General features: G+C 42.1%; 1 long non-coding RNA gene across 11 annotated transcripts in view; it reads left to right on the top strand.

Annotated features, from left to right (window-relative positions):
• The window catches only part of LOC128117003 (uncharacterized), a 170628-nt gene that overhangs the window by 27527 nt on the left and 119576 nt on the right, over positions 1-23525 (top strand). For 7 of the 11 annotated variants that reach the window (XR_008220666.1, XR_008220663.1, XR_008220665.1 and 4 more), the window contains exons 2-3: positions 22316-22434; positions 23207-23362. The exons of 1 other annotated variant lie outside the window; for it this stretch is intronic. This is a non-coding gene — a long non-coding RNA (uncharacterized LOC128117003). Of the gene's footprint in view, positions 1-22315; positions 22435-23138; positions 23363-23525 lie in introns of all 11 variants that reach the window. 3 more of the 11 variants (XR_008220662.1, XR_008220661.1, XR_008220660.1) reach the window with 3 other exon arrangements.

Genomic DNA, 23525 nt, shown 5'->3' with positions numbered 1-23525 from the left:
AGCCTGGGAGGAATTCTGTTCCCCTAGACAATGGCTCTGTTGCTGCTGCTAAAGGCAGCCTTAACTAAATCTCTATGGTTATAATAAAACTCGAGATTCAAAGGCTGGGGTGAAAACCTGCAAGCTCAGAGAGTCAGAGTAGCCACTGTCTACGTTTCTCTCAGCTGGCACCCCCAGAAGCCATCCTCCTTCCGCATCACCCTAACTAAAAAAAGCCAGGCTATGCTCCTCTCTGCTACTTCCTGTCAACTAGTTGTTAACCCCACCTCTCTGTACATGGAGGCTGTTTTCTGTCCTGCTCTGCACTCAGAGGCTTGATAGTAATTTCAAACCATTTGGCCTATTGCTCAGGCTTATTACTAGCCAGCTCTTACAACTTAAATTAACCCAGTTCCATTAATCTACATATCACCACGTGGCCCGTGGCTTACCGTAGGTAATCCTCTGGCATCTTACTCCTCCGGTAGCTAGGTGACTCCGCCCTTCTGCCCTGCCATAGGCCAAAGCAGCTTTTGTTTTGGTTTGGTTTGGTTTGGTTTTGGTTTTTTCGAGACAGGGTTTCTCTGTGTAGTTTGGTGCCTGTCCTGAATCTTGCTCTGTAGATCAGGCCGGCCTCGGACTCACAGAGATCCACCTGCCTCTGCCTCCCTAGTGCTGGGATTAAAGGCATGTACCACTGCCACCCGGCTGGCCAAAGCAGATTTACTCATGAACCAGTAAAAGCAACATGTATTTGTAGCATACAAAAGGACATTCCACATTACCTCTCTGAGCACAGGTTAATTTTATTTAATTAATGCAAATGCAACACATCTTTGCATACTTAAACAAATGCATCATAAACTAATGTAACACGTTTTTGCCTAGCTCAACAAATATTCCACGAGAGAGAGAGAGAGGTAAATCTTAGTCAAGAGATTGTGTGTGTGTTTTTGTGTGTGTGTGTGTGTGTTCATTTGAGTGCATGTGCATGCACGTGCATATATGTTCATCTGAACATGTTCATCTGAAGGCTAGAAGACAACTGTGAGTGTCATTTCTTTCATTGGTACCATCCACCATGTTTCGGTGAGACAGTCACTCATGGACTGAACCCTGCTGAGTAGACTGACTGGCCTGCAAGCCCCAAGGGTCCATTTGCCCCTCAACCCCCAAGTACTGGAATTACAAGTATATCACACCACACCTGGATGCTGTGGGATGTCTGAGTGCTGGCAGGACCGGATGGGACACAGGAAAACTTCCAGCTACATTTGGCACTCACCATTGGGCATTAATCCATGTAGACCTAAGAAAGCTTAAAGATTCTGAATGCACAGGAATGAAGCCACACTAGGCTTCCTAGTCTCACAGTCTCATGCCAGTAGCAATGTAGAGACTTATCTCTCAACAGCTGCTTGTGAGATGGAACTAGCCACCAGCCACCATAAGCTAAGCAGCATGGCAGGTTCCGTACACAGTGATGTCTCCAAGCCGAGCAGCACACTAGCACACTATGTGGTAGATTTAGCTTTTGCTAGTACAGACAAAAAATGAAAAATAAAAAATAAAATAAAAAGAGGTTTCTGGGTTATATGCTTCTGGATGGAGACATGGATCCACTGCCTCCCAGAGTCAGTGGAGAGCATGGCTTCCAGAGCTGGAGGTAAATTACCTCCACCAGGTTGAAAAGCCAAAATGGGCAGAGTCAGCAGCCAAGGCTGCCACTTCAGTCCTAAACACGCAGTTTAGCAGTTTAAAATCTCTCCTGGTCAGAGAAGGATTATAGATTCACAATAAGGCAGATTCAGAGAGAATAAACCTCTAAATGGTTTACATTATGTGTAAAAATGCATGTAGGCTTGGAAAAGAGAGGAAAAGGACAATAGACCATTATATAAAGAAATAGCTTTAAAAAATAAAGTCTTTAAAGAGACAATAAAAGTAATATAAAAAATAAGCCACATAAAGATGGAAATTACACAGAGAGTCTGGATTATATTGTCTTTGGGATTTTTAACTACAGAAAGACATTTGGTTGTAAAGGCTGCTGAGTTAAACTCATATATTTATTTTAAAGTTATCTTGACTTCAAAATTTGGATCTAAGAATATATTGCTTTGGAAAGGAGGCTCTGCTTTTGTTTTCACAGAAAGCAAGAAGCTATGGATTTGTTCCAGGTTAAGATGGATCATATTTGAAAAAGCCAGACCTCCTGAAAGGTCTCTGATGACACCATGGCCCAGATGATCCAACATCCAAAAACAGCTTCAAGGCAACAGACTCAGACAATGCAGCGTCACAGACTACTCCAGAAGTAGTATGAAAAGCTACGCCCAAATTTCCAAAATATTGTTTATAAATGTTTATTTTTATTTAAAGCAGGTTGACTATAAATGAAATCTCTAAAGAAAAAAAAGGAATATGATATAGATCAGATAGGATGAAAGGGTAGATTATTGAATCTACTTTTAAAGAGCAACAACTTGTTTGAAATGTTTTACAATACTATGGGTTTTAGTTTATTGATACAAATTTAAAGTTAATTTTGTTATACTGTATGTATATTTCTATTCTTGTTTAAGGTATTATATTTGTGCAGCCCATTTAAAATTATAATGTATAATTAAGAAATACAGATTAATTATTAGTATCTATGATAATCAAACTTATAGTCATATTAGTTAAGTTTTCTAGGTATACATTGATATATTTCAGATAGATAGGTAATCTTCAAACATTTCAAAGACCTACAGAATATGGCATTTAAAATGTTTTAAAAACTTAGACTTTCTGGACAGTGAGACACATCTGCTCCTGGCAGCACCAATTTACTTCAAAGAGGAAGATGGGCGTTGAAGACACTCCATATGGAGTTTATCTTCTTCTTGGCAGAAATAGCCATTTGGGCAAGAAACTGCTCTTGCCTGGTCTGCTGATAATATGTTATATAATCTAGACATACAGGACCCATAGGAAGATGACCACTGAATTTTGCAAGGCAAAATGGTTCTTCAGGTTCCTGCTTTGCAGAGGAGACTGTCACATATTCTACAGGACACAGGGAGAAGTGACTAAAAAGCTCTAAGCCTGTTGGCTGAAGATGGATGCCTCAACATTACAGAGGAACTTTGGGTGACTGTCCTGGCAGCCAGCTGTTTCTGTCATTCTAGATTTTTGGAAGTTGCTTATAATGCTCTTCCTGTTTACTTAGGTAATATATCCTTCTGAAGCCTTTGATGTGGTTGAAGACTAGTTAGTTATAATTTTTCTTAGTTATAATAAAAGATAAATTAGATATGAAACTTTAGACTTACAAGTATAGGATAGATAGAATTTTTTTAATTTTCCAAATATAAATAGACTAGATATTGTAAATGTAATAAAAAATTCTTGTAAAAAAAAATTCTTGCTTGATAACTGTTATATATAATTTTACTATGTTAAAGTTAAAACCTTCCTTTTTGATTAGAAAGGAAAGGGGAAGTATTGTGGGATGTCTTTTTGTATGCTTTGAATATGTGTTGCTCTGATTGGTTGATAAATAAAGCTGTTTGGCCTATGACAAGGCAGCATATAGGCAGGCAGAAAATCCAGGAGAGAGACAGGAAAAAGAAAGGCAGAGGCGGAGGAGATGCCATCCTGCCTTCCCGGGAACAGCATGTAATGACACACAGGTAAAGCTCCACAGAACACGTGGTGACATATAGATTAATAAAAATGGGCTAAGTTTAGTTATAAGAACTAGCTAGCAAAAAAATTGAGCCATAGGCCATGGCCATGCAATTTGTAATTGATATAAGCCTCTGTATGTTTATTTGGGTCTGAGTGGCTGCAGGATTGGGCAGGACACAGGAAAACTTCCAGCAACACCTGGACTTAAAAATAAATAAAATGTGCGTTCTGGAGCTTGAACTTGGGTCCTCATTCTTACAAGGCAAGAACTTTACCAACTGAGCTTTGCCCTAGGCCTTACTGAAGAGGTGGAGATTTTTTGTTTGTTTATTTGTTTGTTTTTGTTTTTGTTTTTTTTTTTTTGGTTTTTTAAGATTTACCTACTTTAAGATCTCTTTTAAGAATATTTTTAAATATGTGTGTGTCTATGTTTGGTTATGTGCATGTGAGTACAAATGCCTGGGGAAGCCAAAGGAGCCCCTTGGGTCCCCTGCAGCTGGAGTTACAGGTGTTTATGTGTCACCTGATGTGGGTGTTGGGAAGCAAACTTGGATCCTCTGTAAGAGCAAAATATGATCTTAGTTGTTGAGCCATATCTATAGCCTTCCTTAGCAAAGAATTTTTTTTAAAAAATGTCATATAAGTTAAACTTACTTTTCTAAGCAGAAACAGTCTTTTTTAAAAATCATATGGAAGCACAAAAGACTCTGGGTAGTCAAAGAAAGTTTGAGAAAAAATAATAAAAAAAATGAGAAGTCATCAGTGTACCTGATTTCAAAGTATAGTACAGAGGGGCTGGAGAGATGGCTCAGAGGTTAAGAGCACTGACTGCTCTTCCAGAGGTCCTGAGTTCAATTCCCAGCAACCACATGGTGGCTCACAACCATCTGTAATGAGATCTGGTGCCCTCTTCTGGCCTGTAGGCATACATGCAGGCAGAACACTGTATACATAATAAATAAATAAATCTTTAAAAAAAAAAAAAAGTATAGTACAGAGTCATAGTAATAACGTGGTGCTGGCACAAACTGGATACATAAGTCAAAGGACCAGATTAGAGGGCCCAGACATAAAGCCAAGCAGCTACAACTACTGGAGTTATTTTAAAGATGCCAAAAATATACACTGGAGAAAATACAGTCCCTTCAGCAAATGGTGCTGGAAAGACTGTATTACCTATATGTGAGAGAATGGAACTAGGGCCTGCCTTCTTATCCTGTATAAAAATCAACTCCAGGGAATCAAAGAGCCCAATGTGAATCCCCAGCTCTGAAACTGTCACAAGAAAAAGGATGGAAAACACTTCAAGATATAGGCACAGGCAAGGAATTTCTGAACAGAAATCCAGTCTCTCAGGAAACAGTGCCAACAACCAACAAAAGGGATCTCATGCAATTACAAAGCTTCCATACGTCAAAAGAAGCTGTTAGTAAATGAAGAGACAGCTTACAGGGCTGGGGGATCTATGTTAACTACATGTGTGACAGAGGATGCATATCTAGACTATACAAAGAACCCAAAAACTAAACAAGAAGAAAGCAAACAACCCAATCAGTAAGTGAAACAAAGTGCTTTCAAAACAGCCAATAAACATGTGGGAAGAAAATTTCAGCCATCAGAGAAATGCAAATTAAAGCTGGGATGATTCCACCTCATCCCAGTCAGAACGACAGTATGGCAGTCATTTGGAAACCAACTAACAAATTCTGGTGAGGATGTGGACAAAGTGTATACTGGTGGTAGAACTGGTATAACCCACTCTAGAAATCAGTATGGAAGTTCCTCAGAACAATAAGACTATATGACCCAGCTGTACCACTCCAAGTCAACAGATCACGGAGGTGCTTCACATCAGTGTTTACTGCAGCTCTAGTCACAAGAGATAAGTCATGGAACCAGCCTAGGTGTCCAAGAACAGGGACGGATAAAGAAAATGCCATGCACACACACTAGAATTTTTTCAGCCATGACATATTTGCAGGAAAATTACAGATAAGGGATTGTTGAGAAAGGGGGAATGGAAAGTTGTTTTTTTTTTTTTTTTAAAGATTTTATTTGTTATGTATACAGTGTTCTGCCTGCATGTACGCTTTTCAGAGCCAGGGGTAGTAGATATTTTCTTGCATACATGAACTCTCAGTGACTGTGACAGTGTGCACAAGATGTGCACAACCTCAAGCCGAACAAAATCCTAGCATGGAGTGGGTGGGGGAAGGTAGGCATGAAGTCCCACCCCTAGCTCAGGAGCTACTGACATTTAACAGTTTCTGGGAGAGAGTCAATGTAAGCATATGACACCTGACAGCATGACCACAGTGTGGGGCAGGCCTCACATGAAAGAGTATTGAGAAAACACAAAACGGATTGGATGAATATTTAAAAAACAAACACAGAGTTGGGTGTGTAGGAAGCTATGTGCAAATCTAGAAGGAGTTAGGGGAAGGTGAGGGTGAATATGACCAAAATTCACTATGAACTTCTCGGAGAATTAATATAAGTATTATTTTAAAAATAACTCTATGATAGGCACAGTATAATTTTCCCTGTCTTATACATGGAATGTAGGACTTAGATAGGGTTTAATATGCTACACAATATAATATCCTTAATAGTAATGAAAGTAGGATTTGTATTCTGGCAATCTGGGTGCAGAGCCAACACTAAATGGCCGCTTCCAGTTTCTTCATGGAAAGTTGAAGCCAAGGAGCTATTGTTCTAAGCAGTGTCAGCATTTTCAATGGGCTGGAAAAAATTTCAGGGGACAAGCAGTTTTATAACTTGCTTTCCTTCAACTGTGTGTGTGTGTGTGTAAGTGCCTCCCATGGAGCTGGAATTACATAGGCAATAGTGACCTCCCAGAGTGTGTGGTAGGGGCCGAACTTGAATCTTCTGGAATAGAAGCAATTCTATTAACCTCTGAGCCTCTTTCAGCCCCATAAAATGTTAATGTTATCATTGCCCATCACTTTGGAACTTCATCTCTGGAGTTTGTATTATTTGTCTTGCCGAATGGATTGGATTAAAAGTAGCATTTTGTTTAAAGCACGAGGAAAAGAAAGATGTTCAGAAAGAACTCAGTTCTGATTTCCTCTTAATAAAACATAAAAGTGTTTATTAAAGAGGGCTCAAAATGTTGTTTCAAAAGACAAAACAAAAACAACAAAAAGCCTTGGAGTGTGTTCCAATTCATTGCCTTTATCGTGCCTCCTCGAGCACATCCGGTTCTTACTCTTGGGTGGGAAACCTGAAAGCTTGTTTTCAAATAACTATGATTGGTTTTTGCAAAAAGCATTTGTATACTCCCACACAGCCTCAAACCCATCTAAGTTTGCAAAGTTAGTCTTTTCTCATAGATCTAGGAAGGATTCGGGGGAAGAGGTCACTGAAAATGGCCGCTAGTGGTCCAAGGCCATGAACTACTACTGTTGAGTCTATCTGTTCCCTCTCAGATGTCCCCTTGACTGTGTTAAATCTGAAACATGTTAGACCCCTGAACAATGAATGACACAGCCATTACCTGATGGAAGTGTTCAATTACATTTTATTTAGTATGCAGCCAAGTACCAATGGCTTACATGTTTCATAATGGCATCTAAAATATAACTCATAGTTGAATTTTAGGAGAAAGTGAATTTTTTCTTTTAATTTTTTTTTAAAAAATGTATGTATATGGTTGTTTTGTTTGCATGTATGTCTATGTACCATGTATATGCCTGCTGCCTGTAGATGTCTGAAGAAGCATCAGGTCTCCTGGACCTGGAGTTACAGATGGTTGTTACGACCCTGGGGGTGCTGGGAATCAACCCTGAATCCTCTGGTTGAGTGGCCATTGCTCTTAACTGCTGAGCCATCTCACTAGACTTATGCTTTTTTTTCTTCAACCTTTGGACATTGAAAAATGCACAAAAATACAGTATTTGGTTTGACGTGGGCATTAAAATGTATTTGGACAGAACATGTCCATTAGCAATTGATTTCTCTTAAAACTCCGACATGGACATCTGGTTCCCGGAAGATCTGAAAAGTAGGTTCTACTGATACGTTTCCTAACAAAGCGGCACCAGGCCTCAGTAATTTTAAGTCAGAGAATAGACAGGGTTGTTCTGTGTGTTCTCTGCAGACCCCAGCCTGACACTGCACGTGGAGGGGGCATTTGCCATGTAATAAATACCCCAGCCTCCCTACACGTGGAGGAATAGGTATTCGCCATGTAATAAACACTTAAACTGGCAGAGCTATGAGGAATGCTGCAGTCATTTGCTATGGGACTTTCATTACTTGGCAAATGAACATTTTCAAAGTATCCAATTTCAAACACCAAAATCCTCATGAGTTTATACAATTCACGGATCTCAAATACATTTGTGTGTTTCCCAGAGGCCTGCGCAGGTTACGTCAGGCCACTGATCCCTCGCCTTCCTCCTGACAAACAGAACCGTTTTAGTAAACTCAGTATTCAGGTGGGGCGGGACTGTTGAAATGCTTTCAGTTTTCTTGCTGTTTCCACTTCTCTACGTGAACTCAGGAATTTGGAGGCACCAAGCCCTCTGAGAGCAGGTGTGCCTCTCAGGTTTACTTCTTCCAGTGGCTTCTGTATTCCTTACTTTCCTTGTGCTGTGAAAAAAATATTTCACAAAAGAACTTTTGTGGGGTTTTTTTTTTTTGTGAGATAAGGAAGAGTTGGTTTGGGCTCATGGGGCAGTGCGTCCTGTCAGGAAGTCGGCCACAGGAGCGTGAGGCAGCTTGTCACTTGGATCTGCCATCAGGAAACGGGAACATGCTGAACGCTGGTGCTCAGCTCACTTTCTCCTTTTCCCTCAGTACAGGATGGCCAGCCCCATCAGATGGTAGAGTCTGCCTTCAGGGTGTGACTTCCTACCTCCACGAAACCTTTCTGAAATGTTCTCATTGACAAACTCAGAGGTGTGTTTCTATGGTGGTTCTAAATCCAGTCAGTTTGTTAACGAAGGTTAACCATCAGAGGGCTTTTTTTCTTTTTTTTTTTTTAAACAGCTAATGAGGGATGTATCCACTCAGCTATTCCATCAAGCAGCTGGAGCTTCTTCATTTCACAGGGAAACTGGGCAGTTGTTAGAAACAGATGACTCAGAGAATCCCAAGAAGGCCTGAAGACACTGCAATGTTTATATACCAACTCCTGAGATCAGTCGTTAGGTGGGGGCTGTTGGCCAGTTGGAAGCACGGGCCTCTTTTTTGAGGTTCAAAGATGGGACAGGATGGGGAGTGGAGGGAACAACCTCTAGTATTGTTGTTGGTTGGTCTTTGGTCTTTTTTAGGGGGCCCACCACCCAGCTCCCAAATAAATCACACACAGAGGCTCATTCTTACTTATGCCCAGCCTTAGCTTGGCTTAGTTTCTAGCCAGCTTTCCTTATCTTAAATAATCCCATCTACCTTTTGCCTCTGGGCTTTTCCCATTCTCTTACTCTGTAAATCTTACTCTTACTCCGTGGCTTGCTGTGTAGCTGGGTGGCTGGCCCCTGGAGTCCTCCCCCTTCTCTGGCTTCTAGATCTTAGTTTCCAATCCCTTTTTCCAGATTTTTCCTTCTATATATTCTCTCTGCCTGCCAGCCCCACCTATCCTTTCTCCTGCCTTGCTATTGGCTGTTCAGTTCTTTATTTAGACCATCAGGTGTTTCACACAGGCACAGTAACACAGCTTCACAGAGTTAAACAAATGCAACATAAACAAAAGTAGCACACCTTAAACTAATATTCTACTACACTCTAGGGCAGTTAGACACTGACCGTGGCAGGAGCCAGGGCACAATGAAAGGCTAGACACTTTAATGTCTGCTACGACCCCCCAGAATTGGGTAGGTAAAACATCACTCTGTGTTTTTTAATTTCCTACCATTGGTAAAATTTCTCCTTTGTATTGCTTTGTACTCTTTATGGAAGATGACAGTCTTCAGGGTCCAACTACAGTTTCTCCAAATGTTGTATCACACAATATTCTAGATGGACTCAGTAATGTTAAGAGCACACATCCTAAGATGTCATGTTTACTCTATTTGAAGGCTTCAGTTTCTCTCTCTGTCTCTTTTTTTAACCCACTCTGTAAACTCTTCCATCGAGTTTCTTTGCCCTCAACAGTTTAACTGTAAAACATCATGTATCTAATGTAAATCCAAAGTGAGTAGAAGAGGAGAAACATCCCGTGCTCCCCTGCAGTTCTCGGCTGCTGCCACTCCTCCTCCGACGCGGCGGTACTTCTTCCGGCTGCACATGTCATGTTTGCGACCCTGGACAGGGACTTCGATCCTGTGTGGGGACAATTTTCATAGCCAGGTTTTCAGAATTTACAGACATAATTCAGGTATCTTAAGGACAGAGACTACTACATACTGTTTTGTAGATGTCCCCTGTTATTATTATACTCTTTTACATATGTAAACAAGCAGTCACCTTACATTTTTGCACAAGTTAGACAACACAATACCTTCAGCTTTCCCATTTATATTTACATGATGCCTACAAACAGTTACCTGACAGTTTAGACCTCTATTAGCAAACGATTATATAGTCTTACAATATTTATTATTAATTATGAGGCAATTAACATGATGCTTAAGTGAACTGAAAATGGGACTTTTTATCCCCCCCCCCCCCCCACCGGAGCTGAGGATTGAACCCAGGGCCTTGTGCTTGCTAGGCAAGCGCTCTACCACTGAGCTAAATCCCCAACCCGAAAATAGGACTTTTATGTTACTTTTTTTCCTCCTGCTAGATTTTTAAAAAAATGTTCAGAATTTAACATATATTTGGAACCTTCTCATTTTTACTACAATTGTGCATAAACCACTGACTCTCAAGGCTATGAATCCTTGAGTTCTAAGGTTACTATTAAAATGTTTTCCCTGGGGGAGATGTAAACGTTTATCCCTTCTCCAAAGGTCCCTCCAACAAACTGTGGCACTATTCCCCAAGGTCACTCTGGGGAACCAGGGAGTTTATTGGGCTTCCTTACAAAGCATGCGTGAGGTTGTTTACGGGATGTGGGTACTCCTCGTAGTGTGCAGTTAGGACAGAATTGCATACGGCTGATTGGGAGGAGCAGGTGGATACTCAGGTGATAGTCCCGTGACTCACCCTGCCCCCTCCTTCTATGAGGGAACAGGCTCAGCTGTGGCGACCTTTTGGGCGAAGGCTCAGGGAGCTCCTGGGGATGGTAGCGGTTTGGCTCAGAGGATGGTCCTGAACAACACAGGTACGTATAGATCCAACCTCTACTGTTGTTTGCAAGGGAACAATTTGTGAGGCTCAAGGATAGAATTCCAGCCAGCAGAAGGGAAGGAAGAAAGAGCATATACCGCTGGGTGGTGGTGGCACTTGGGAGGCAGAGGCAGGTGGATCTCTGTGAGTTCAAGGCCAGCCTGGTCTGCAAAGCGAGTTCCAGGACAGCCAGGGCTACACAAAGAAACCCTGTCTTGAAAAATAAAAGTAAAAACAACAAACAACAAAAAAAGAGCTTATATACCAACTACCTCTCATGTGTAAGCATGGCAGATTCACACAACAAACTTCACAGTTTAACCATATTTCTTTTTCTTTTTCTTTTTGGTTTTTCGAGACAGGGTTTCTCTGTGTAGTTTTGTGCCTTTCCTGGATCTTGCTCTGCAGACCAGGCTGGCCTAGAACTCACAGAGATCCGCCTGCCTCTGCCTCCCGAGTGCTGGGATTAAAGGCATGCGCTACCGCCTGGCTACAGTTTAATCATTTTAAGTATATGGCTTAGTTAGTTCTTTGGCATTACACATACTCGCCTTGCTGTGCAGCCGTTACCAGGATCATATCTAGAATTCTTTTTATCTTTTCAGGCAGAAACTTCATTAAATAATTCTCTCTTCAGCCCCTGGCAGTCACTCTACTCTCTGTCACTGTGATCTGGCTTCTCTAAATCTGTGAGTGGAGTCCTGCCAGCATTTGTCTGTGACTGGTCTAGTCCAGCAAACAGCATGGCATCGGTGTCCACTTGTTAGGTAGCATGTGCCAGACAGAATTCCCTTCGCAAGGCTGAGGGTTATTCCATTGCATACAGAAGTCACATGTACTTTTCAATGTATTTGCTGGTAGGTGGTCGGGTTGCTTCTTTGTTTTTTGGTTACTGTGAATAATGCTATTATCCCACTTGGATACCGGAGGATTTTATTTATACTGTTTTTTTTACTTCTGTAATTGTAAGGATGTATATGTGTGTGGGTGTGTCCATGTGAGGGAAGGTACCTAAGGAGTTCAGAAGAGGACGTCAGATCCCCTAGTGCTGGAGTTACAAAGGGTTGTGAGCCACCCAGTGTGGGTGCTAGAAATTGAACTCAGATCTTCTGGAAGTACAGTACACTCTCTTAACTGCTCGGCCAAAACACCAGCCCCACTAGAGGATTTTTAAAGGTTAGAAATGTGACATTTGACAGTCTGAGCATCATTTTCTAATATTTCGCAGTGTGCCCTTTTCTAAACAAGCAGTACAGACTGTCGTGGCACATGGCCTTCTTCGGAGAAATTGATCACATTTAGCCCTGTGCCTAGTTGGTTGTGTGGGGCTTTGTGTGTTTGCTTGCTTGCTTGCATTTTTTTTTTTTTTTTTTTTTTGAGACTGTCTCATGATGTAGCCCTGCTGTTTCCTGGTCCTGGAAGCGGCTCTGTAGACCATGCTGAACTTGAACTCACAGAGACCCTAGGTCTGTGTCTCCCCAGTGCTGGGATAAAAGACTTACACCCCCATGCTCACCCTTTCTATTCTGTTTTCGTTGATGTGGGAGGGAGTTCCTAAGTACCCACATAGTGGCAGTATTTGGGCTGTTAAAATTGATTTTATATTAAATGAATGTTAAGTCACAAAGTAGTTATCAAAATCACTATTCAGTTCATGTAAGCAGGGTTTTCATTCCACAGGACGGGTAGACAGGCATTTCTGTTGAGCAAGTCAGGCGACAAAAGCATGAAAAGCATTTATAGCTTGTCTCCCCCTATCGGGGACTATGGGGGTCCAGCCCCTCGATAGTCCCCTCCCAGGGTCCGGGAAGAATCTACAACCAGCTGATAATTAATCTTTGATGAAAAGAAATCAATCTATGTACATGAAAACTCCCTAGTCCATACACTTTATTATTCTGTGTCGATTCTCTCTCTACAAGCTTATACTCTGCTCTCATTTTTAGCTCCTTTCTTGCCCAATTTCTCCTTACATTTATCTGTTGTCCCCTCTAGGTTCTATCTTAATTCCTTCTTTTAGTTCTGTCCCTTCTAGGTTCTCATCCATCTAGTTCTTTCCCATCTCAGCTCCTCTCCCGTCTCCTTCTCTCTCGTCTTGTTCTTCCCCATCTGGCTCTTCCTCACCTTCCATCTCGTTCCTCTAGTACTCTCTTCTAGCCCTTCAATCTAGTTCTTCTCCATCTCAGTTTGTTCCTCTCAGTTTCTTACCCATCTAGTTCTTCCATTCTCTTTCCTCTTCTCCCTCCTCCAGTGCCCTGGAAGTTCTGGTATATATACACTTACAAGCAGTATTCCCTTAGCAGTGTAAAGCCAGGCTTCCAGGGTCAAATGGAGGGGTGATAAGAATCACATAGAGGGGCAATCACCGTTAATTATTATTTGCAACCCCAAAGGGAAGTGACCAATGGGGAAATGAATTAACTAAAGGCTAAATTTGGGTAATATCTAAGAAGAAGGATCTTATGTGTTCAGCTATAGTCTTAAACGTGATTAGTAGAAAATGTTAAGAATCTATAAGTTGCTTAGGTCAATGGGAGAAAATAAAACTGCCTTCTTTTTTCCTGTGGCTCCTATCTATCTAAGCTATCTGCCGTTTTTCTGCAGGGTGTGGGAAAGTGTGCTCAGTCGCTAGGCAACCTGTGTACAGGTAGATGCCTCTGGTGATAGTTAAAGGGAGATCTGGAACTGGAGGTAAGATTTGGGAAAGGAGGAAGTTAAGCTTAATTGACACATCCGCCAGGCCTTCTCAAACAGGTAGCCTGGATGCTTAAGTCTGTTCTTAGATAGTACAGAGGTATCTCTGATAAGGTACTTTCCTCTATCTGGGGATGGACCTGACCGGATGCTGCCAATGATGATAATTACAGGGAGGCTTGAACTGGGGTTCTGGCTGAGCATAGCTGTCAGCACAGAAAGTTATCTAAATATTCCTAGAAGTGGTTAGATAAGGAGTTAGAGGTCTATAAAGTTAGTAAGGCTGTAAGAAAGGAGGGTCTGAGCTAAATTGTGCAAAGCCATTACTTAACGTCCACCTGACCTAGGTAGTGTCTCCTTGTGGAATTTATCTTAAATCAGGAGACTTGTTATTACTGTTAGTCCTTGAGAGTAGCTAAGGGAGATATCTGATTCCAGAGAAAGCCTTTCCTGAGGCTGTTCTCCAAATACCTGGAGCGTGTATGTCCAGAGAGTGATCAGGCCACACTGTTAGCCCTTCATAGGGAAAAGTCAATTGGGAAAACTATGAAGGCACACATGATTTTCATAACAGAATACAGCTGATATATAACAAGCCAAGTGACACCAAAAGCTCCTTGGAATTTGGCTTCCTCTGGAGGAATTCCCTGATCCCTCCAGGTAGTGACTTTGCCATAACCAGCTGAGTTCTTATGATATATTCCTGCGGCCCTCAGCATTCACCCTCCGAACTTGTGTGATTCTTGATAATTGCATATTGCTCAAATGATTTTTAGTTAGATTCTAGAATGAGATTTTTAAGGTTTTTTTTTTAAATTATGTTTACATATGTATAAGGTGTATGTGCACTCATGAATACAGTGCCTGAGGAGGCCACTGGAATCCGATCCCGGGAGCTGGAGTTAGAAACTGTTGTGAGCCACCACCATCCACATGGGTGCTAGGAACCAAAGCTCAGGTCCTCTGCAAGAGCAGCAAGCAGTGGGAGCTGCTGAGCCATCTCTGCTGCCCTAGAATGGGATGTTATTGTGCTATTCAAATTTGTACAAAATGTTGCCACTGAGAAATGGACAGATGAATTATATAGTCACCAATATCAGATTGTTTTCTCCCCCAAGGAAATCAGTTTACTTTAAAATGCGAGGCAGGACATGGAGAAGGGTGAGCAGAAGATAAATAAAACAGGCCTGGTCGTGGGTCGGCAATCACTCAAGCAATGGGTCCAAGAGGGCCCTCTCCTATTTCTCTTTACTTCTGTGTATGTTTGACTATGGTAAAAAATAAAATAAAATAATAAAAAGTTTGCAGTAAACAAACAAGACCTGCTCTGTTTGTGTAAGCTTCTAGTCAAGGGGCTTTTCCGTCAGAAAAGTGGAAAAATGGTTGTGAGAACGATGTAGCACACGCACTTTTGTCAAAGAAATGTCTTGAAGGAGACTGGAGCCCCAGGACGTGTGGCATCCTGGGATGGGACCATGAGCAAGAACTGGTAACCTGTGGTGAACCATCCAAGGGTGAAGGCCTGGGAGTTCTTACTGTTGTCGGAGGGTAAACTGCCACAGGAGCTGTATTCAGTCCCCGGAATTCACCCTCAGAGCTTTCCCTGGGAATTCAGGACTGGGAATTCAGCCTTTCCTCTCAGGTTCACACTTAACTCCCAGACCTGGCTCGCTGATCTCTTGTCTTCCACTCCTCCGGACTATCACTGCATCAGTCTCTCTCTCTGTCTCTCTGTCTCTCTCTGTCTCTCTGTCTCTGTCTCTGTCTCTGTCTCTGTCTCTCTCTCTCTCTCTTATATTCAGCCTTTCTGACCACCAGCCCCTGTCCTCACGGCTTGCCCGTGCAGATCTTCCAAAACTTCCCATCTCCCTCTAAGACGATTCCAGTCCCCTCTCCCGCTCCCTTCTAAAGCAGGATTTTTCTCCCATTTTCCAGCTTTCTCACCAGCCTTTTAGCCACTAGACTGCTGCAGCCACCATATTCTTCAAACCACAGGGGTGAAAAACTCAAGGTGCCTAATTAACAAATTTGATGTCTGCCTTAATCCGACTGCCTTTCACATGCATTTATTTCGCGTGTGTTTATGTGTGTGACGCAGTGTACGCGTGGAGGTCAGAGAACAACTTTCCAGAGTTGGTTCTGGAGATCAAACTCAGCATGTCAGGCTTGGGTGGCAAGTGCCTTTACCCACTGAGCCACCTCATTGGCCCTGCTTGCTTTTTAAAAATAATTATAAAGCAGACACAGTTTTACGTGCTTTGTAAATGTCTGCTCATTCAACCCCAATAACACCCTTTACTGTAGGTACTATTATTGTCTCCATTTGTAGGTGAATAAGCAGGTGGAGGAGGAGAGAAGGGGTTGAACTAGATCACGACCATCTGCTTCTTTATTTGATACTTTGGTCCTTTTTGTCGACTGGCTTCTAAGAAGATGGCCATGGCAAACAGATCGGTGTCCCCTCTCATCTTCCACTAAGTGGATCCATTAGAATGTGTGACTATATTGGGTTCCACAGCAAAGGGGAATTAACCAATCAGCTGATAAGGAGAATCTCTTGGGTTATCCAGCTGAACCCAGTGTAACCACAAATATCCTTAAAGCCAGGAGCACATGAGTTAGTTCAACCCACAGTACTTGTGGACTGGGATGTGGACTATATCAGTAGTCTCTCCCCCCCCTTTCTCCCTCCTATTTTTTTTTTAAGACAGGGTTTCTCTGTGTAGCCCTGGCTGTCCTGGTCCTCACTCTGTAGCCCAGGCTGGCCTCAAACTCAGAGATCTGCCTGCCTCTGCCTCCAGAGTGCTGGAATTAAAGGCTTGCGCCACCTTTAAGACATTCTATCTCAAGGCTAACAAACTACTCAAACTCATATGCTCTTCTCCTTTAGAAAAGAATAACTTCCTGTATTTTTTTGTGTGGGGTGTACACATCTGGAGAAACTCTGAAGACAATTCTTTCCTCTTGTCCTCTAAAACGCGACAGGAGATAAGTTCAGTTGATTTTCACCTCTGTAATTTGTCCACATTAGAGGTTTTCAACCTGTGGGTCAAGACCCCCACAGGGGTCACATTTCAGTTACCCTGCATATCAGATATTTACATTACAATTCATAACAGTAACAAATTTATAGTTATGAAGTAGCAATGAAACAGTTTTATGGTTGGGGGTAACCACGGCATGGACTGTATTAAAGGGTCACAGTGTTTGGAAGGTTGAGAACCACTGGTCCAGACCATTTCCTGCTCTCAATCCCACCCCTCCACTCCTTCACCTCATCACTGGCCCACTTCTCTCTATTTCCTGGTCCTTACCAGTAGCTGGGGGACTTCTGACTCTTTACCTCACCTGTCTTATCGGTCCCTCTCAAGTAATTGCCCAGGTGACCACCAGAGACACTTCTCAAACCATGCTCCTTCATTGGCTGAAATCTCTTCGTGTCTTCTCACTCCCTCCAGTGCATCACAAGGCCAAAAAAAGATCTGGGTCCTGCCCAGCTCTGTAGGCTGGCTTCCTCACAAGCTTGCTTTTTCATGTGATGTCAGAATCCCACTCTTGGAATGTGGTCCTCGGCTTTCTACCTCTTATCATCTTGATCATTGCCTCACCTGGGGAGTCTTCCTTGCTCCTCCCCAGTGGAATGAAACACATTTTCTTTTGTTCCTCTGGACGTTTCCATCGAAGGACTTTGCACTGTTGTTTGTCTGCTTTCCCAATTAAACGTTGAGTTCTCTGAGTAAGAAGTAGACTCTATTCACCTTTCTATCCCTAGTATTTAGCATAAAGCCTGGCTCCTATGTGGCACATATGGCTCCTATGTGGCACATATTACTTGTTGAATACAGAAAGGCTTCTTGAAGCATCTAGGCATGATGTCATATGCCTTTAATCCCAGCACTCAGGAGGCAGAGGTAGGAGGATCTCTGTGAGTTTGAGGCCAGCCTGGTCAGTATAATGAGTTCTCAGACAGCCAGGGGTACATAGAGAGACCCTATCTCAAAACAAACAAGACTTCCTGAGACTATAGTTATTGGGAAAAAAGAAGAGAAATGAGGGGCTCTTAGATAACTCTAGTTACTGGAGGACATAATAAAGTATTGGCAGATGATACTGTGAAGTTGAGTATTAGAATCCTTGGATTGTGGTCCAGTCATTGATTTGGAAAAATAAGTCAACACTCCTCTAACCAGGCTAGTGTCGATACACAACACACCGTTAAGAAATATGCTAAACAGCTACTGCTGCTGCTCCAGGAAAAGCCATTGCAGAGGAAAGGCCCAGAGGGTCCCACCAGGATTAGGAGGCCGCAGTGGCTTCCATGGAGGATCCAGCTTTGGTCTTACTGGTCATGGTCGATGCTGTGGCCCTGGTGGTAAAGCCAAAACAAGGAGTGGATCCCTATCACCAGCCTGAGCTGCCTGGTCCAGGAATGAAGGTCAAGTCCCTGGAAGAGATCTACCTGTTCTCTCTGCCATTAAGGAATCCAAGATTATTGACCTTTTTCCTGGACACATCCCTAAAGGATGAGGTTCTGAAAGATCATGCCAGTGCAGAAGGACCAGGTTCAAAGCTTTTGCCCCTATTGGGGACTACAATGGTCATGTTAGTCTTGGCGTTAAGTACTCCAAGGAGGTAGCCACTGCCATCAGAGAGGTCGTCATCTTGGCCAAGCTTTCTATTGTCCCTATGCTGAGAAGCTAGTGGGGGAATAAGATTGGACAACCTTGACGGGTAGTGGTGGCACATGCCTTTAATCCCAGCACTTGGAAGGAATTGGCAGGTGAATCTCTGTGAGTTCAAGGCCAACCTGGTCTACAGAGCAAGTTCCAGGACAGCCAGGGCTACACAGAGAAACCCATAAACAAAACAAAACAAAAACTGACAGACAAAAACTGGCAAGCCCCACACTGCTCCATGCAAAGTGACAGGCCACTGTGGTTCTGTGTTGGTGCGTCTCATCCCTGCCCCCAGAGGCACTGCCATCATCTCTACTTCTGTACCCAAGAAGCTACTGATGATGGCCCGTATAATGACTGCTACACATCAGCCAGGGGCTGCACTGCCATCCTGGGCAACTTTATCAAGGCCACCTTTGATACCATCTCTGAGACCTACAGCTTCCTGACCCCCCACCTCTGGAAAGAGACTGTGTTCACCAAGTGTCCTTATCAGGAATTCATTGAACACCTTGTGAAAACCCACATCAGAGTCTCTGCTCAGAGGACCCAGGCTCCAGCTGTGGCCACCACATAAAATATAGTGAATTAAATCTGTGAAAACAAAATGTGTTCAACAAATGATTTATTTCATTTACAATGGATAAGGGAGAGACAGTGATGGAGGAAGAGTTCATTAGGATGTTGTTACAAGGAGCGACATCAAGGGCACAGACATGGAGGTAGGGATGTAGCCAGTTAGAGAAACAAAAGAACAGTGGATGGATAAATGGTCACAATAGGAAAATAGAGGCAATAGAGAAAGGGAAATGGGGACAGGGAGACTCAGAGAATCCTTCTATGCTTCATGTCTGAGCTGATGAAGGTCTGGGTCAAGAGGGATGGACTCATATAGGAAAGAGCTCTACAGAAGATAGGGAATGCTCTAGAAAAATTAGTGAATGATTCCGTAAAGACTAGAAGAAAAGGAAGATTGTAAACCTCAAAGAAATGACTAGATTAAACAAGTCCAGAAAGGGATCTGACTTTGCAATAAAATAAAGCATCATGACCATGTTAGAAACTAAATTAAGATAAACACACTCTTCTTCAAACTCCGTAATCATCGTTGGGAGAAACCTAGAAAGGTCATCATAGTTTTCTCCAATAACCTTTGTCCTAATTACAAAACAGTGGTTAATGCAGAACCAAAAAGAAACCCACATAAAGTTAAAGAAAAAAATCCGTAATTCAACCATCGAAGTATAATGACCAAGTTAAAATTTGGATGCATATCTTGGGGTTGCATTTCAATGTGTCGATGCTGTTATAGTATAGACACTATTACTCAATTAGAGGTCATTTCTTCACTGTCATTAATCTTAGACTTTTAAAATGTTTAAATATGGAGTGCATAGTATTTGTTCCAAAAGCATTAAAAACAGCTCAGAAATATGTGAATTTACCTAGAATCTTCCAATTCTAACCCTCCTTCAGTTCTACCAGTCTCTGTCTTCTACAGGAACCATTCTTAACAGTTTTCATCATTTGGTGCATAATTCTGCTTGACATATTTTGTATTTACAGATATACTATCTATCCATCTATCTGTCTGTCTGTCTGTCTATGCATCTAACCTATCTACCTGTCTATGCATTCATGTACCGTATTATAATGCTACATGGTGTTCATATTATGAATGTGTCATAACTTATTTAATAGTCAATTGTTAACCATGACACCTAGGTTGTTCATTTTTTGTACTTGACAAAACTGTAGTAAAGGGGCTGGAGAGATGGCTCAGAGGTTAAGAGCACTGGCTGTTCTTCCAGAGGTCTTGAGCTCAACTCCCAGCAACCACATGGTGGCTCACAACCATCTATAAAGGTATCTGATGCCCTCTTCTGTCACACAGACAGAACACTGTATACATAATAAATAATAATAATACAATGTAGTAAAGAATATCTTTGTCTTTATTCTGAGTTTGTTGGGAATTGGTTTTATGTTTCACTGTTAAATATAATTGCCTAGATAGTATTCTTTGTCATGGTAAAAGGGACTGTGCCTTTTTACGGAGATGTTTTTCTTAACTACACTTAATACATAGTTCTAGCTAGTGCTTTTTGTTTGAGTTGATATTACTTCCTGACCTAGTAATGTGATCAGTCTTATTCATGTGTTAATAACTAATGCTCACTGCTTACCTGGTTAAGCCTTGTTAATCAATCAGTCCTTTAACAATAAACCATCGAATTCCCATTTGCTCACATTTTATTTAGGTTTTTAATTCTATAGTCCTCTGTTGATATTTTTACCTTGACTAGAAACTGTTTCCTGGATGTTTAAAGGCTGTGTCATTGCAAATATCAGAGACTTGAAAATAGACACACACCCAGTGGCCCTGGAATCTGGGATGTCTTCCATACAGCTCCCATAAGGAGCAACTGTTTCAGTCCTTATTAAAAATAGGAAAGGAGATTTCCCACCCCTCCTGTCCTAAGTAACCCTACCTCTTTTCCAGGCCTCCAACTGGGGAGACAGGCATTGGATAAGACCTGGTCAGTGTTGGTGCCCTTCCAGCCAACCCAAAGAGCTTTGACCCTTTCAGGGGAGCTGTTTGCTCCTTCCTTAAGGTGGAGTGCCTGGAGACAAGCCACTTCAACTTACTTTTTGAAGAGAAATAGGAAATAAACAAATTAGATTTAAATTAATATCTGGGCTTAGGATATTACTGTCAGCAAGTGTTTGCCATTAAAGCATGAAGACCCGAGTTTGTAGCCTTAGTACTCATGGAAAAAGCTTGGTGCTGCACCACTCACCTGTACCCCAGATCTGGGGAGGTAGAAACAGCAAGTTCCCTCAGAGTTGCTGGCCAGATGGTCTAGCAGCTCGCTGAGCTCCAGATTTAACAGGAGAAGAGATCTAAAATAAATAATAAATAAATAAATAAGGTTGAGCGTGATTAAGGAAGACACCCAAACCAACAATGACTTTCCATGCAATCTCAAATGCATTCACGTACATTTGCACACACATATACACACAAAAATAAACAAGACATCTAATTCACTTGGATAGCTCATATTCTGGGTAATTTTTTTAAATAGGAAACTTAAGATGATTCTTTTTTTAATATTTATTTATTTATTATGTACACAGAAGAGGGTGCCAGATCTCATTGTTGTGATGGTTGTGAGCCACCATGTGGGTGCTGGGAGTTGAACTCAGGACCTCTGGAGGAACAGTCGGTGCTCTTAATCTCTGAGCCATCTCTCCATCCCTTAAGATGATTCTTATTGGCACTTTAGTTTTAAAAATCAAATTCATGTGAAGCTATGTTCTTTTCATAAATTATAATGTGTAAGAAAATTGTGTTTTTTAGGCTAGGGAGGGGATGTAGCTCATCAGTAAGGCTCTTGCCTAATGTATGAAAACCCTGGCTTTGATCCCAACCATCACCTACATCCTTATCATCACCCTACATGCACACACTTGCACATAGTAGTTGCTTTTAAAATTTTTGTTAAGAGTAAAATTTCCCTGTTACCCCCAGAACTGGTAGAGCCCAAGCAAACTTACTTTGGGAAAAAACTGTTTGTAATTACCTGGAAAGAGCCATCCCATTAGTAAGACAAAGGATTTCATAGAGGAGATATGTTGGAATAGATTCAATTTCTAGCACTCATTCCCAGGGTAATACAGGAAAGTAGTATTCTTCATTCTCTGGTCCCTGATGTAGTGGTGACACTCTCTCTTCATATTGCTCCTGCCAAGTAGAGTTCATGATGAGGATGAAATAAATTAGTATACATAAAATGTTTTTACTGGCACATAGTAGACCTTTGATAAACGTTATGAAGTTATTATACAATGTTATTATTTCGAGAGTGGAAAGCTTTGGGCATAGTTCCTGTGATCCTCACTGTTCTATAGCTATGTCCTTTTATAATCTCCACCAAGTTGTGAGTCGCTTCTGATAACAGAATTTGGCAACGATGATGGAACGCCACTATGGGATGAGAACTACAGTCAGCGGTGACTGCCATTTTGCAGGACTCTGTTTTCTTTTCCAGCGTTCCCACATGGCAGACTGCCAAATAGTGAGGCTGCACAACACAGAATTAAGGATACTTTCTGTCTACAGCCTGTAAGGAACTGTATGCTGTTATCAACCCCATGAGGAAGCTTGGAGGTAGGTTCTTCCCAGTCAAACCTCGAGATGCCTACAGCCATAGAGAACTTGTGTGTTAAGCCTCTGAATTGGGGGATAATTTGTTACGCCAAATTATCATTAATTTGTAGATGATAATAGTAACAAGTAGTAGTAACAGTGTGACATAGAGTTAAGGCTATATAGGCTCTGGAACGAGATGGTCTGAATTTGAATTCATGCCATTTACTAACTATTGGGCTTTATATAAATTATAGGCAGTTGCCTGGTGAAGTACACACCTTTAATCCCCGAACTCTGAAGGCAGAGGCAGGCAAATCTCCGTGAGTTCCAGGCTAGCCAGGGCTAGATTGTAAGAGTCTGTGTAAAGGAATTTAAATGACAGACCCTCCTTCATTTATAATGGGCTAAGTCCCAATCAATCCCATGGCAAGTTAAAACTATCCTAAGTGGGGCTGGAGAGGTGGCTCAGCAGTTAAGAGCAGCTGCTCTTCCAGAGGTCCTTGAGTTCAATTCCCAGCACCCACATGGCAGCTCACAACTGTAACTCCAGTTCCAGGGGATTTGACACCTTTCACACCAATGCACATAAAGTAAATTTTTAAAAATGTCCTGTGTAAAAAGGGCACACACTATACCTGCCCCACTGAGCCTGATAGCTGAGCCCCAACGCAGTGCACCAGTGCACCGTGGGGGAGCTATTGCTTGCCTTCATTATTGCACAGTTGACTGACAGCTTGCATTCAGCATCCAGCATCATAATCGAGCACCACATGGAACATTACCCGTGCAGGAGAAGACCAGAATTTCAAGTGTGGCTTCCACGGAATTGCTGTGGCTTGCAAACCATCCTAAGTCAAGGACTGCCTGGGCTCTCCTCTTCTGGATAAGGAGGACAGATCAGCTACGAAGAGTCGATGAATTCATGCACTGAACAGCCCCGCATGTGGTAAGCACAAGTCTCTTGGCGGCTATTGTTGCTTTATTCAGAGTCCTTGTTCCATTAGTCATCAGCTCTGGATTCCAGCTCGCGTTGTGCCAAGCAAGAATGCTTTCTAACTGAGGTTATAAGTGTGTTCAGCTCTGTGCTGAAGCGAGAGACAAAGAGAACA

The sequence above is a fragment of the Peromyscus californicus genome, unplaced genomic scaffold (genome assembly GCF_007827085.1).
Source record: "Peromyscus californicus insignis strain IS unplaced genomic scaffold, ASM782708v3 Scaffold_20__1_contigs__length_68692818, whole genome shotgun sequence".
Classification (NCBI taxonomy): Eukaryota; Metazoa; Chordata; class Mammalia; order Rodentia; family Cricetidae; genus Peromyscus; species Peromyscus californicus.
Note: the sequence above shows the minus strand (reverse complement) of the source record. Positions and strands in the feature narration are given on the sequence as shown.